This window comes from Anas acuta, chromosome 1, assembly GCF_963932015.1.
Source record: "Anas acuta chromosome 1, bAnaAcu1.1, whole genome shotgun sequence".
NCBI lineage: Eukaryota > Metazoa > Chordata > Aves > Anseriformes > Anatidae > Anas > Anas acuta.
In genome coordinates this window covers 119,921,063-119,934,783 of record NC_088979.1, presented here as the reverse complement: position 1 = coordinate 119,934,783, position 13,721 = coordinate 119,921,063, and the positions used below count along the sequence as shown (strand labels likewise).

The 13,721-nt window shown below is 45.0% G+C and overlaps 1 long non-coding RNA gene across 1 annotated transcript in view; it reads left to right on the top strand.

Moving 5' to 3' along the window:
- The window catches only part of LOC137864005 (uncharacterized), a 70,369-nt gene that overhangs the window by 43,699 nt on the left and 12,949 nt on the right, over nucleotides 1–13,721 (top strand). The window contains exons 4-12 of the long non-coding RNA XR_011101262.1: nucleotides 1,820–2,057; nucleotides 2,413–2,581; nucleotides 2,872–3,000; nucleotides 3,245–3,492; nucleotides 5,828–10,143; nucleotides 10,346–10,443; nucleotides 10,634–10,697; nucleotides 12,314–12,427; nucleotides 12,820–13,135. This is a non-coding gene — a long non-coding RNA (uncharacterized lncRNA). The remainder of the gene's footprint in view (nucleotides 1–1,819; nucleotides 2,058–2,412; nucleotides 2,582–2,871; nucleotides 3,001–3,244; nucleotides 3,493–5,827; nucleotides 10,144–10,345; nucleotides 10,444–10,633; nucleotides 10,698–12,313; nucleotides 12,428–12,819; nucleotides 13,136–13,721) is intronic.

Sequence of the window (13,721 nt, the reverse complement as noted above, 5' to 3'; positions counted from 1 at the left end):
AAATGTCAGGAGGTTCAAAAGCATCACCCTCAAGGTAAGGTACCCCAATATAATGGACAAGGACAATTTTTAGAGAATATTCATGTGGTGGTACCTGCAGAGGCATAAGGGGCAGCTATCAGTGATAGAAATGAACCGTCTTGGCTGCTGATGTAGAACTAAAATCTGTGTGATGTATTTGAAGCAAGAGAATGAAGCAAGAGAAGCTCAGCAGGTTGTTCAACTCCAGGACCATCATAGCCAGCAAAACCCCAAGATGAGCACTTCACCACAGACTGGTCCTAAGGTATAAAGAAACATGGAATTTTCTTAGCTGGCCCATGTAGAGAGCCACCATTTCATTTCACCAGGCTGTGGGGAGTGAGATGGGTGGTGCAAATTCAAAATGTGCTCGGTGAACAAATACTGTGTTAGAAGTCTCTTCCATGCCAGCCCTCACAGAGGTGTGTAGCTGCCTCGCTCTCACAAAATAAAAACTACAGTTCCCAACACCCAGGATTCAGATTTTTGAAATATGGGTTTGATGTGCAACGGGAACTCAATTTTGAAAGATTTTTTTCTATTAGGGAAGATTTGAAAGATTTTTTTCTATTAGGGAATACTCTGGAGAAAGGATTTTTTGTGTATGTATGTGACTCTTGTTTCAATGTGTGTTTTATTTTTATGAAAATGACGTGTCTTTCATTTAAACTGTTTCTTCTTGCATTATCTAATGTGTCACAGAATACATTTTCTAGAATTATCTTATGAAAAATAAACTTATGAAGAAAAAGCAGAGCTATTTTCCCCCACTCCCAGCTTTCCCCAGGAAGTTCTGGCTAATTTGACCTAATTTCATGTCACTTTTTGATTTCAGTACAGCAGGGCCTGTTGTATTAAGCCCTGTAATCACTGCTCACTCACTTTACTGTAACCAAAAAAAAAAAAAAAATCAGATTGCATGTTGTGAAATAATCTCATTATATTTCAGTTAATTGAATCCAGGAATACTTTAATCAAGCTGGGTGTAGACCAAAATGCCTGCTTGAAGACCTTAGAGATGTTCATATCTTGGTACAAATTTTGCAGATTAGTTTGAGGCTTGGAACATCATTTTCAACTCTCGAGGCTTGGTCTGAGCCCTGATGGAGAGGGAAGGGGAGGTAAAATTTCCTCTTCTGTCTCACATTTGATCCCTATGTCTTTTTCTAATGTATGCAGTCTGTCTGCCATCAGATACAAAAGCCTTGTGCCATGAGCAATCAGACTCAATGCTCATTTCCTGACCTAAACAGTTCTGGACTGGTCTCCTTCCCAATATAGAGCAATAGCTTGTTCCAGACAGAAATATTTAAGCGTGGACCCAAATCCAGCATTAGGAGTAATCTGTAGCCCCATGTTACAGGTGATGGAAAGAATTACCAGAGGGATTCCAAGGATCGCTAGTTCAGCCTGAGATGCAAGTATTATTTGAGGATTACAATAAAGTGAAATTCAGCAATGTTATAAAATTAAATATATATATATATATATATTTGTATTCTTGTATTTACTGCCTGCCATTCCTTTCCTAAAAGTCCAAAATACCTTTTTCTTTGTGCTTCTCTTGTCCTCTTGCCCCCCTCTCTCTCTTCTATTTTCTATTTGCATCCTTCTGTCTCTCTTTCTTTCTTCCCTTCCTTCCTTGCAGGAATGGACCTCTGAATTTCTTTCTTCCCTACATTGGATTTCCAAGCGTTGAAAGGCTTCTGATCCATTAAAGACTTCATGGCAGGAGGTTGTTTACTGATTCAAGGGACATCTATAGATAATATTGATTCTAATAATAGCCTACCCACAGCTTTGCAGGAAAAAGTATTCCTTCTGGCACCTTATTTCTGCACCCCAAAAAGTGACTTCATTCCTGTGAAACAATGGAGAGTCTCCAAAAGAGAGGAAGAGGCAGAAAGTGAAGCAATGAAGTAAAAAAAGTGTGAAAACATCAGGAAGAGGAGGAAGGAGTCCTGAAGATGGATCATGGAGGAAAGGGTGAAGGAGGGGAAAAGTGACAGGAAAGATCAAGAAAAGAAGGGGAAAAGGTGACAGCATATGTGCTTGGGAAATGAATGTAGAGGATGAAGAGAAAGCAAAGGGGGGGAGGTGTGTGTATGTGTGTGGAGGGAGAGATTAAAAGAGGCAGTAACAGAAAGAAGTGAAGTTGTCTAACATGTAGAGATGGGAAGTGACATGTTTGTTTGAATTCTGGGGCTGCTCAGCCTGGCTGCACTCTGGTTTCTGCCTTTGATCAGCTGCATGGCAGACTGGTGTCAGATCAGAAAGCAAATGAGATGATAAAGCGGCTGAGGCTGCAGTGAGTTTAACAGCAGCAGAGTGGCAGGGGATGGAGGGGGAGAAACTGAATGAGGTGAATGCTCTCTGTGCTTTGGTTCGCAGGGTCCTGGTGGCGAATGCGGCTGCCTCCCCTGCAGAGAGGCTGAGCCTGGAGGGAGCAAGAAGCTCAGCTGCACCGGGCACCTGCAGGAGAAGGACTCATCGCTCCGTGATGGTACCGTTGTCGGCAGTGCTCTCGCCGACTGCAAGACTGGTGGAAGCATCAAAGGGGGTTAGTGGGCTGACAGAGTGATTAAAAATATCGACTCCTGCTTTAGCTCTTGCCTGCTTTAGCTCTGCTTGCTTTCCAGTTTTTGGGTTTGCTGTGGCTAGCAGAAAAGCAGGCAAGTGTGGGAAGCTTTCTTGTGGCTGGCACTTATCACTTATGGGTTAGGGGTAAACGGATAGAAAAGGGAGGCTTTGCTCAGGGGAGGAAAAATGACTATCCCATCGGCTGCATAACACGGTCACTGGGACAGACACTGTGTTCTGACTTCACTCTCTGTCCTCCCTGTTGTCTAGGAGGAGGAGGGAGAGGGAAAGATTGATCTTGTGGGTAGAAATTCAGGACTGCAAAGGTCAAACAGAAAGGACAAGGATCCCCAGTAGCCAGCATAGCTCAGCCACACACTGATCTCATCGTCATTTTTGGTAAGTTCTGGTGCAGTGTCTGAACAGAAGCCTTGGAAGCAGGGTCCAGGACTGGGAAGGAGCTCATGGAGCTATCAGGAATGCAAAGGGCTGGAGGCGGTGGTTTCTGCAAGGTGAAGTGGGAAGGGTGATTGATCAAGGTCCTGAGCGCTCCAACGTGACAAGGACAGCCTACATAGTGTCCACAAAGGTCCATACAGGCCCCTTCCCTCTGGAGTAAAATTACTCTTTCTTTTCCACTCAGTGCCCTTGGAATGTGTGCCTAATGATGATCAATGAAAATAGAAGCCCTGTTGCAGCGAGACTCATGAGGTCCTGCTCACAGCTGGCACACGGAGGCATGGCTGTAAAAAGAAGATGCTGGGCATTAGGACTGATAGTCCCACCAGATTCCTCCTCACCTTGGAAAACCCTTGTCTCCTCCCAGCAGGGGAGATGGGCCGCCTGTCCTGGTGCGGATAGTGGTATGCCAGCCAGATGCTCTGCGAGCAGGTAACGTGACATCTCTGCCTTGTTTGTCACAATTTGTATCGCTGGGTTTAGATTTCCTATCTTTGTTCCTCTGCAGAGCGTTATATTGACTCAATTTCCTGGTAGCAGTGTCTATTCCGGGCAAGTTGTGTCCCGATGCAGGAACCCAAGTGCTCTAAACACTTCCTGGCACAGATGCTGGGTTTTTGACAGCTCTATCATGCCACTCCCGGAGTGAGGATTTCTACAATGATGTTCTGGGGGCGGAGGTTGAAAGAAGTTTAGGATATCACAGAACTAATTAAATGCAAACTAGGCTGCCTGCAGAAAGCCGTGCATGCTGGTTGCTATGTTTCTGGCAGGAACAGACTGGGAGAAGGGGGGCTGAGGGGGTGCTGTTTGTTTTTTCTCTTTAAAATGAAGACGCCGACAAAGTTCTGGTTACTCGTGAGCCTTTGAAATGGGGATGAAACATGAATTCTCGCAGCCATAAAAAGAAGGGAAGGGAGAAGAGGAGGTAGGATTAGGATCGATGAATGGATGGCTGGCTTAGATAGAAAAGGGGAGCAGGGGGTTGTTTCTGTTTGTATTCATACATTGTTATCTCTGCATTGACAGATGCTTTGCCTCCTAGATCACCCCCAATTAATATGGAGGTTTTGCGCTCTCCTTTCAAAACGGTTCCTCGTAAATTACCTTGAATTGCAAACCTTCAGAGCACTTGAAGCTTGACAAAAATATACTCTGTGCCCGTGTCAGCTACCCATCACCAAGGGCCAGCAGGATCTGGTTTCCTTTGCGAGGGAGGAACTGAAAGGACTAAATAAGCATGCAAACACATGTGCATCCAGACTCACTAAATCAGTCCTTCTTTCATTAGTCCTCTGTGGGTAATAGGAGGACATGTTAAGCACAGCTTTCAGCTTCTTCACCTGAGTAACACGGGGGGATAATTAAGGACTTGCCTGAGAGAGCAAAGAGAGAGACAGAAGAAAGAATGAAGGACTTTGAGGAGGGAATGAATAAGCTAACTGGGATCAATTCAAAAGTGAAGTTGGCTTTGAAGAACACCCACTGAAGGTATTCAACCTGCTGGAATGAAAGAGTTCCTCAAACACGCGTGTGGAAATCAATATCGAGCTACCTGGGGCTGCTTTCATGTGAATCCTCAGGAAAAAGAGAATAGACTAGTTCAAAGAATGGGGCTTCAGCGATGCCAGGCAATGCTTTAAACATCTTCCTGGATCATGGCACAAACTGGCCAGTGACAGAGGCCAGGGAGAATAAAAATAAGCAGCACGGGACAGGGAAGGAGCTGCAGGCACGGCTCGGTTGAGTGTTAAGGACAGGAAAGCCCATTGAGCACAGGGCAAGTCAGAGCTGTACCAGATGGTTTGAGAGCTACGAGAGTGGCAGCTATAAATGTGGGGGACAGGGTGCCAGGTGCTCTGAATAAGGATGGCCGGGATGATTTAGAGACAACATGCCACCTGTCACAAGCAAGGGGCGTCCTGCCAGCTGGCAGCCCCTGCCACGCCATCCCTACACACACGTGTGTTAGGGGGTGAGCACTTTGTGCTGGTGGTGAGGCGGGACGGCGTGCCAGCAGGCAGGGACACCGGCTGCCTAGTCCAAGTGCAAGCAGGGTGTGCTGGCACATTGAGGCTGACCTTGCTACCTTTCCTTCACAGTGCTGAGATGCGTGCATTGACGTGGTGAGGGCAGGTCTGCAGTCTAGGATGTCACCCAGGAAGAGTTTTGCAGGCTCCTCTTGCTCGTTTTGCTGCATAGCCGGCAGTGCCTGCGTTCTCAGGACCATGTCACAGCTCCTCGCTTACCTCCCCTACCCTGGGCTGCAGCCCTCTGCGGAGAACATGAGTGGTGGCAGTGTCCCAGCAGGGGACTGGGAGCCCAGGAGGAGAGAATAGGGTGGTTTAAACTCACGGTTGGCATGTCCAAATAGTCCAGGGCATAGACACAGCTGCAAAGGGCTCCTTGCCATAAGCAGAAAATGTTAGGCTGGTGCAAGGCAATAGAGTGGGCGGGAGCATTACAGGCGAGAGTGGCACAAGGTCTCCTGCCTTCCCTAAAGCTCCTTTTGGGGAAGGATGGTACTAAACTCTCGGTCACACACAATCATACAAAGTCTGCAACCATTGCCAAGCCGGGAGCCAGCCCCTTCCTGCTGGAAACCTCTTCTCCTTAATGATAGCGCCCTGCTCTAACGAACGACAATTTCTGTGACAGCACAAAATAAATGGGGAACACTCTCAAACTGAAGTTTGTATTGAATTAAATATTACAGCATTGATTGGGTTATTCATTTAGCATCTCACTCAATAAACATCTCTTGCAGCACATGTTTCTCCATTTATCTTACCTTGTCGTGGAAGCCAGGCTTACCCACCACACTCAGCACTGGCTCAGGCAGCAGAAGGGAGGATGAGTGGGCCAGGAAAAGTAAATTCAGCATTTTTTTCCAAAGATTGAGAGCTCTTCTGAGGAGTTACAAAGCAGACCAGAGTTCTGGTATGCAGAGAAGAGGTAGTTGCCTCTCCCAGAGCTGGTCAAAACTGGTGCAGCCCTCCATGGTCTTGGCTAAGGTGTAACTCAAGCTTAAAACCCAGGACAATCAAAACACAGGGAGAGCAAATAACAAGGAAAGCTAGCACAGTCCTGAGGGCTTATCTATGGCCTGTTTCTCCAGGAGCTCCTGTTTTAATGCCCCAGTAAGTTGTTTCTGCGGCTGAAAGAATGCAAAACCTAATCTGATCCTGTTACTTAATCAGGAATATTATGGGAGGACCGGAGATATTTTAGACTCCATTCCTTAGAAAATACTTGTGAGGCTAGAAAACCCCATAAAAATGTCAATGCAAATCCATTTGGGTGTAGGCAGTGCATCCACTCTTGTAGTCACAGAATGGAGTTAGCCTGTAAAATGCTTGGTAGGCTTTTGGGCTCCGTCAGTAATACAGGAGCCATTCTGGGAGATGGAATGCAATTACTAGGACTAGTTGATACCAATTTATTTAGTGAATTTGCTTTATTCTGCTCAAGATCTGATCACGGCTGCCTAAATTTGTTTGTTGTTTGTATTTGTTCATTGAATTATTTGTGCAGGTAAATTATAGCCTATTAATCATGTTTATTATGACAGTGCCTAGGGATTGACCAAGAATGCACCCCCTCTGCCTGTTTTCTGGGTAGTGTGCAAAGACAGAATAATAGGCAATCCCTGGCCTCATTTATGTGTGAATTGAGTGCTTTGATTATTTGCTATTTGTCAGATGTTGGCTGTTTAAGTTGTTTAGCATTCTTTGTTTTCCTTAAACCTGGTAACAAAAGCTCTTCAAGTAAGAATTAAACATTGTAAAAAATGACTGGAGCTTTGGCTTTCTCGGAAGGTGGGTGGTGGGCTGGGACAGTGGAGGTGAGAAAATTCTCTAAGAAGAGAGAAAGAACAGTCAGACCCTAATTTTTCCAAATTGCTGCATGCCTTGCTGAGTGGGGGAGTGCAGAAGCTGTATACAATAATGACTTTCCATTCCTTTTTCTCCCATCATGCTGTTTTGTTGCACATACCTGTATAAGAATATTTCAGTAGTCAGAGCTGGATTCTTCCTTATTTGTTTGCTTAATACAGGGACTCAAAGTTAGTGCCTTGTTCTCAGCTCAGCAGTCTCTGATTCAGCTATGACACTGCTCTCCAGACAGAAGCCCTGCTCCTTGGTGGCACATATTTTCTGGAACATGATTTTTTGCAAAAATCTAGGATTGCTGTACAGTTCTGAAGATGTGCCTTTCCCAGCTGATAAGAAACATCTTACAGCATCTGAAGGTCTGATAAAGCCACAACACAAGCTCTCTTTAGTCCTTTGACCCTTGTGTTCCCTGCCTCCAAAATGGGTTGCAACTGATTCTTTTCCATAAGACTACTCTTCTCAATGAGCTGCCATCATTGCATCATGTTGATCCCTTTTCCTTCTGTTGCCTATTTTACTTTTCTTTGTTTTTATCCTTCTCCTGTCTTGTCTTCTATTCATTTCTCAGCATCCTTTAAGTATCATCATAAAAATCTGGGGCTGAACTTCGTGAAGGGTTCTTTCCTTCCTAGTGGACAATTTCATTCATTTTCCTCATGTTCAGATGAAAATTCAGGAACTGGAATTCTCCTCACTATCAAAGGTGCCCATACAGGTTAAACTAAACTCCTGTCTAGGGAGTTCCTGTTCACCATGGTTTACCATGTAAAGTTGAGCCCAAAAATTGAAAAGATTTTCTAGCAAAAGGAAAATCTTAAAATTTCAGAATGAATCTCCACTTTCCACTTTAAACAGTGAAGTTAAAATATTTTACTTCAACCTTACTCAGTAAGAATTTAATATGGTGTCACAGTGGCAAGTCTAGTTCTTGGGATCATCATCTTAGGATTCATCTCTATGCAAGACCACCTTCCCAGTGGAGAACAGACTTACACGTTTTCAAATCTCAGCTTCCGTAAGGTCCTGCAACAGCGTTTAAGGAACAACACTGCTTTTTGCCTCCATTTCCAACTTAAAGTTTATTTAGTGAAAATCCTAGGGTTCAGTTCAAGGATAATATAAACAATTCCAATGGGTGTTTTTTGACCAAATATTATTAAGACCTTTGAAAATCTTTTGTATTCAATACTAGAATTTTGTTGGGTATAGAGTTCTGTTCCTTAAAGCTGGTATTTTTGTGAATTTTCCTCCCTTTCTTCCTCTCTTTTTCTCTTTCTGGACTGCTTGTTCTGACATACAGCTAACCAAAGTGAAGTGTCTTTCTTTGAGAGAATTCTCATGCTTGTTATTTATCTCCACTCCCATGCCTTTTAGCACCCTTGTTTCTCTCCAGATAATGTGAACCTCAAGGAAAGCAGAGAGATGGAAGCAAGAGAGGCACGTGGGAGGACTAATCCCAGAGGATACTATGATCTGCTGAGTTTTCAGTTTGAAGTTCTGGAGCTGAAGGCTTGCATTCCCTGGTGGACTAGAAATAGCTGCAGATACGAAGCTTGACATTAATGCACTGTGGTTTAAATCTTTGTATGCTCACAAACCAGGAGTCATCGTAGTTACATGGCACAATGAAATGTGCAGGCCAAAACAAATAAATGCTCTTAGTCTGGAAAGGGAATAGAAGCATTTCAAATCATGCCTTTGAAGAATAGTTCTTCCTGGTGCTTATTTGATTTTGTTATACATATACACAGTATTCAAGCTAAATGCCTCTGCTAGCTCAATTACTACAGTTTACTTACCAAGGCTCTGTTAAATGCTTTCAAGCACAAGTCCCTTCTGTACTATTAAAGAAGCTTTCCATTTCTGCGATACTGTATTAAGCTTCACACTTCCACTCCCTAGTGGACTTTGTCTTGTAACTGGATCCTAATACATCCTATTATGTGAACCAGAAGGACTGGGAAGTGCTGTGCTACAGAAAGACATTTAGGATCTGCTCTCCTAAATCTCTCAAAGAAGAGAATTTCATGCCTTGCATCATTTTGCAAATTTTCAAAAGTATGCCAGAAGCCTGGCTATTTTACCTAAGACCACATTTTGCTTGTGTTCATTGGATTTTGGTTAAAATGGTGACTGGGATGAGGAGAAACAGCCAGGCTCCTCTCAGGAGGCTCTCTGACCCAATTACTGTGCAAGCTCTTGAACCTGTAGTCTCCAAGCGATACCACAGGCAGCCAAGTGGGCAGCAAGTTGTAGCAGTGAGGGAATATCATTATTGACAGCAGTAGGAAACAGGAGCTCCGAATTCTTCTGCTGAGCCTGAGACAGAGAGCCCTCCCAAAATACCCATGGCGAGGTCTCCCTTGTGTGCAAAGGAATGAAACTATATCCCCAACTGCCCAGCAAATCTCTGCTGAATTTCATCTAGTGCCACAAAACCTGCTTCTCTGTTGGCTGGTGTCTCAGAATGTTAGCTGTTTGCAAACATGCTGCTACCCATGTGTTTACTTGTGATTATCCCAAAGGCATATTCGCATATTCCACAGGCACTTCATGTTTTAGGTTAAAAAGAAAAATCATATGGAAATTTAAGCAGGAAAAGATACACTGTGCTGTGTTTAAAAACAAGGACTGGGCTGTGATATGACTTTAATGACTAATCACAACAGAGGAAAACCAATAGACAATATAGGTGGATTGCTCAACCCGTGCTTCCTAAAATAATAATAATTAAAAACAAAGAAAAAAGTTTTTCTAGGTGGGGACCCTCAACATTTGCTAAAGCCGGGCCCACCTCCTGTTTGAGAAGCTGCCATGCAGGCACCTCCCCTTCCATTCAGAACCAGGAAGAATGTGTTTCTTCTCCTTGGCAAATTAATAATATCCCTGTGACAGCTCCAATGATCGCTTACACGGAGACGTCGTATGCTGAGGGTATTTGGTGTATTGTTAACATCCTTAAATGTGATTTAGCATCTTGAAATGAAGAGAAGCTGGAATTACAGGACCATCAGATCTGCATCACCTGTGTTTAACATCTGTGAGCTCAGAAATGGAGGGAGGAAAGAGATTTTCAGAGACTGTCACTGCTAAGGATCTGCCACAAGACTAATGAGAGGCTGGGGCAGGACTGCTTGGATGAAGTCTCTTTTCTGCAAGCAACTGAATCCTACCTGTCGGTGCAGAGGTATCCCCAAGAGGCCAAATAAATAAATAGATAAGTTAATTTCCACTTGCAAAGAGAAATCTCACCTGTTTCTAATGCATGTTAGTTGCATTTGCCATGTAAGGTTGTGTTTGCCCTGGGGTGAAAAGACTCTAAGTGAACAACAAATTTCTGGTTACACCTCATACAATATATGGCAGACCATGGTCTCCTTTATGAGCAGGTCCAGGGACAAAACAGAAATCTTCTTGCAGAGTCCAGGCAGACAGCTGTGAGTTAGACCAGAAAGTCATCCGCTCCACCTGGGGACAAGCAGAAAAGGTGAGCTTTTTCATATGGAACTTGTGCCATCCTTAATCATTTCCTTTGGTGTGTGTTTCCTCCTTTGAAACTGAGATAATCCAGTGAGTGGAGAATGCTTTGAGAGAGTCTCCACTTTCGTTTCTGGTAGCATCCCTCTGCCTCCAAGATCTTTCAGACTGCATTACATGTATTATCTTTATGCCTGCAGGGAGGAGGCACAACTACCCCACTGCTTTCATGCAGCAAATGAAGCCTGTAAGCATCAGAAAGAGGTACTACTCTGGAAACTGTAGCTCTCAGCTGTCAATAGTTGCTGTACTGCAGGGCTGGGAAGCCTGCAGCGTTATTCAATAGTAGGCTAATGCAAACTTTGGGGTCTCTATACCTGTGTGGCAAAAATGCCAAATGTCACATAGTGAATATAGTGCGGATTAACTGATAACAAGAGCGTGTTGATGGGGGAACTGTTTCTGCGGGCTTTGTGCTGTAACAGGGATTGCCTGTGCATGTTCTTTTATTTTTAAGCCAAATCAGGTGGTGTCCTGTTTACCAAAAATGGGAATAAGGCAGGCGTGCACTCCTCATAGCGTGCAGATGAGAAATGACAATATTTGCCAGTGCCTGGTTCAGGTTGCGCTTACAGAACTGCATCCACTGGTGCTGTACAGATATATGGTGCTGAAAGGCTTGCAGGCGCACAGCCTGAAACATGGCAATATTATCCCCACTAACTTCTAACACAGCATTCATTCTGGAAGCCCAACATTTAAGTGACAGGGAGACAGCTTTTATTTTTACAGGAATAGCAATGTGAAGCTATTTGTGATGGTGGGAAACCCCTGCCTAACATCTGCCGTGGCTTTATGGAATTGCAATGGTAGAATAAGGCTAAGCTGTGGTACCGAAAGGCGCAAACATCTCCGAGCTGTGGGCTTTCTCTTCACAGTGGGAAGGCAGGTGGCAGTGAGGATGAGCCACATTCCCTGGCAGGCGATGAGCAGCAGGTCCACGTGAGGTGCCCAAGCCTTCCCTCCCAGCCTGGGGACAATCCTTAAGGATGCTGTTTAGCCAATACATATTTTCCTCTTTAGTACATAATGGTAACCTGAATAAAAGGTTTGAATTACAAAGCAGGCTCACCCAGCACATTCCCTGAGCAATGACTGCCATTTACGTCAAGAAAATAAAGAAGGAGAGAGCAAGCGGGAGCACATGGGCAGAAGTGACTGAGAGTAAGGGAAAGCAGGCGATTGAGGCAGCAAGCTGGAAGTGAGAAGCTTACCCTGCCGAAACGAAATTAAAGAAAGCCACAATGACAAAGGAAATTTGATTAAAAAAAAAAAAAAAAAAAAAAGGTAGATTGTTATTATTGGAAAGTTGAGTGCTTTGTTCCAGCAACAAGGCAATATCGTTCACAAAAGCCTAATAATGATCAGTCCGCTCCCCTTTTCCCGTGGCTCCTCGCCTGCCTTGCTGTTCCCTGCAGCCAGCCAGTGAACTGAGCCTGGGGAGGTTCAGGGGACGTAGGTGGTGGGGACGTGGAGATGTGGGGCTGGGGCAACCCACGTCCACATGTAGTTCCCCCTCTCTCCCCACCTCTCCTTTTGCATTTCTCACACAGCCCCTTTGCCTTCTCTTTCCTTCTCCTCTGGTGCCCTTCATCCCCTCCCTGCCCCTCTCTCCATCCTTCCCTCCCTCCCTCTCACTATTTTTCCTTCTCTCTACCCCCTCCATCTCCCCTTCCCTCTTCCCCATCGCTCAGCTGTGCCTCTCCTTTCCCCACTTCGCTCTCCCTCTCTCTCGCTGCCTGCGCTGTGTTACTAATGTGCAGTAATGGTATGGCTGGAAAGTCATTTGCGCTCCCCTTCTCTTTATTTTTTTCCCGCAGTATTATTAAAACTGCTCCATCACTGGCTGTAATGGGAGCGTCTGTATTTTCTCCCTCGCCCGTATCCCTGACATGACATAATGCCTGCCCTCACCAAGACGCTATAACACCGAGGTAATTGAAACATAACTCACCGTAAATTACAGACCGTTGTTCCAGGCAGGGCCCTGGCCATGCTTCCTGGAGCTCATTCCAACTGGAAGCTAAACATTGCTTTAAAAGGGATGCTTAAGCAAAACAAAGCCATTTAAAGAGCAACACAAACATGGGGAGGGAGGGGAGCACGGGGCTTGGGCTCTCCTGGAAATGTGGGCTCCCACCTGCACGGCACCGGGTGCTTCTGGTGGCATTTCTTTGCTCTGTGGGTACTGAGTGGGTGCACCGGGGCTGAGGTGTCCTTCCTGAAGCAGGGACCAGCATACTGGAAGCATCCCTGTCCTCAGAGAGGCCGAGGACAGAGTAGGCCATGGGAAGAACTTCTTAACTAAAATGTTTTTGGTTGACAGGTCCAAGGCTTTGAAGGGAAGCTTGCCAAGCCAACGTGCCCTAGTGCCTACCAGAGGTGCCACAACCTAAGGCTCTGCCTATCTTTGTGGGATCCGAGTTCTTCCATTTCGAACGCGTGACACCGAAATACAAGACATAAATCAATGTGGGCTGCAGGGCCCTCAACACTGCAGGAGACCACACACACATTCCTAAAACTAGCAGCAGACAGAAGAAGCTCAACCGTTTGCTGACCCTAAGACCTAAAGGATCTTCAGCTGTCGAAAGCGCACAGTTTGGTTGCAGGTGTCACACCTGTCTGCTGAATAAGCTCAGGTAAGTCACTTCACTTTCCTCCATGCCTCAGTTTCCCCTTCCACAACAGAAGGGTAAAACTACCAGCCGTGTTTGTCGAGCACCCTGTGATACAGTGAGTTAAAAGGATATGAAGGTGAAGCAGGGATAACTACCCCACTGCTGGTGATGGAGGCATGAGCTGCTAGGAAACATCATTTTTTAGTCAGAAAGCAGCCCTGGAAATCAGGAACCCTGGGCTTTGCTTTTGACTCTTGCTCTAGCAGGCTCTGTGCCCTCCGCACTGACATCCCATGGCTCAGCTCTCCCTCCCTGTGGCATCACACAGGGAAGTGGCTGCTTCAGTTTTGGGGCTGTCATCCCTTGAATTCTGGGAAATTTTGAGCAAAAGTGTTTTGTTTTTTTTTTTTTCTTCTTTTTTTTTTTTTTTTTTTTTTTTTAAAAAAAAAGGAATAAAGAAAATGTGCAGTGATTTTTCTTTAGCAATGGAAGTGAGTATTTGGAAACTTTGAAAAGGTCAGGATTAGACAGAACAGCCTATCTCTCACAAACACGAATTGGAGTCTCTCCAGGGCCTTTCCATTTATTGTCAGTGGACACCGTGGCC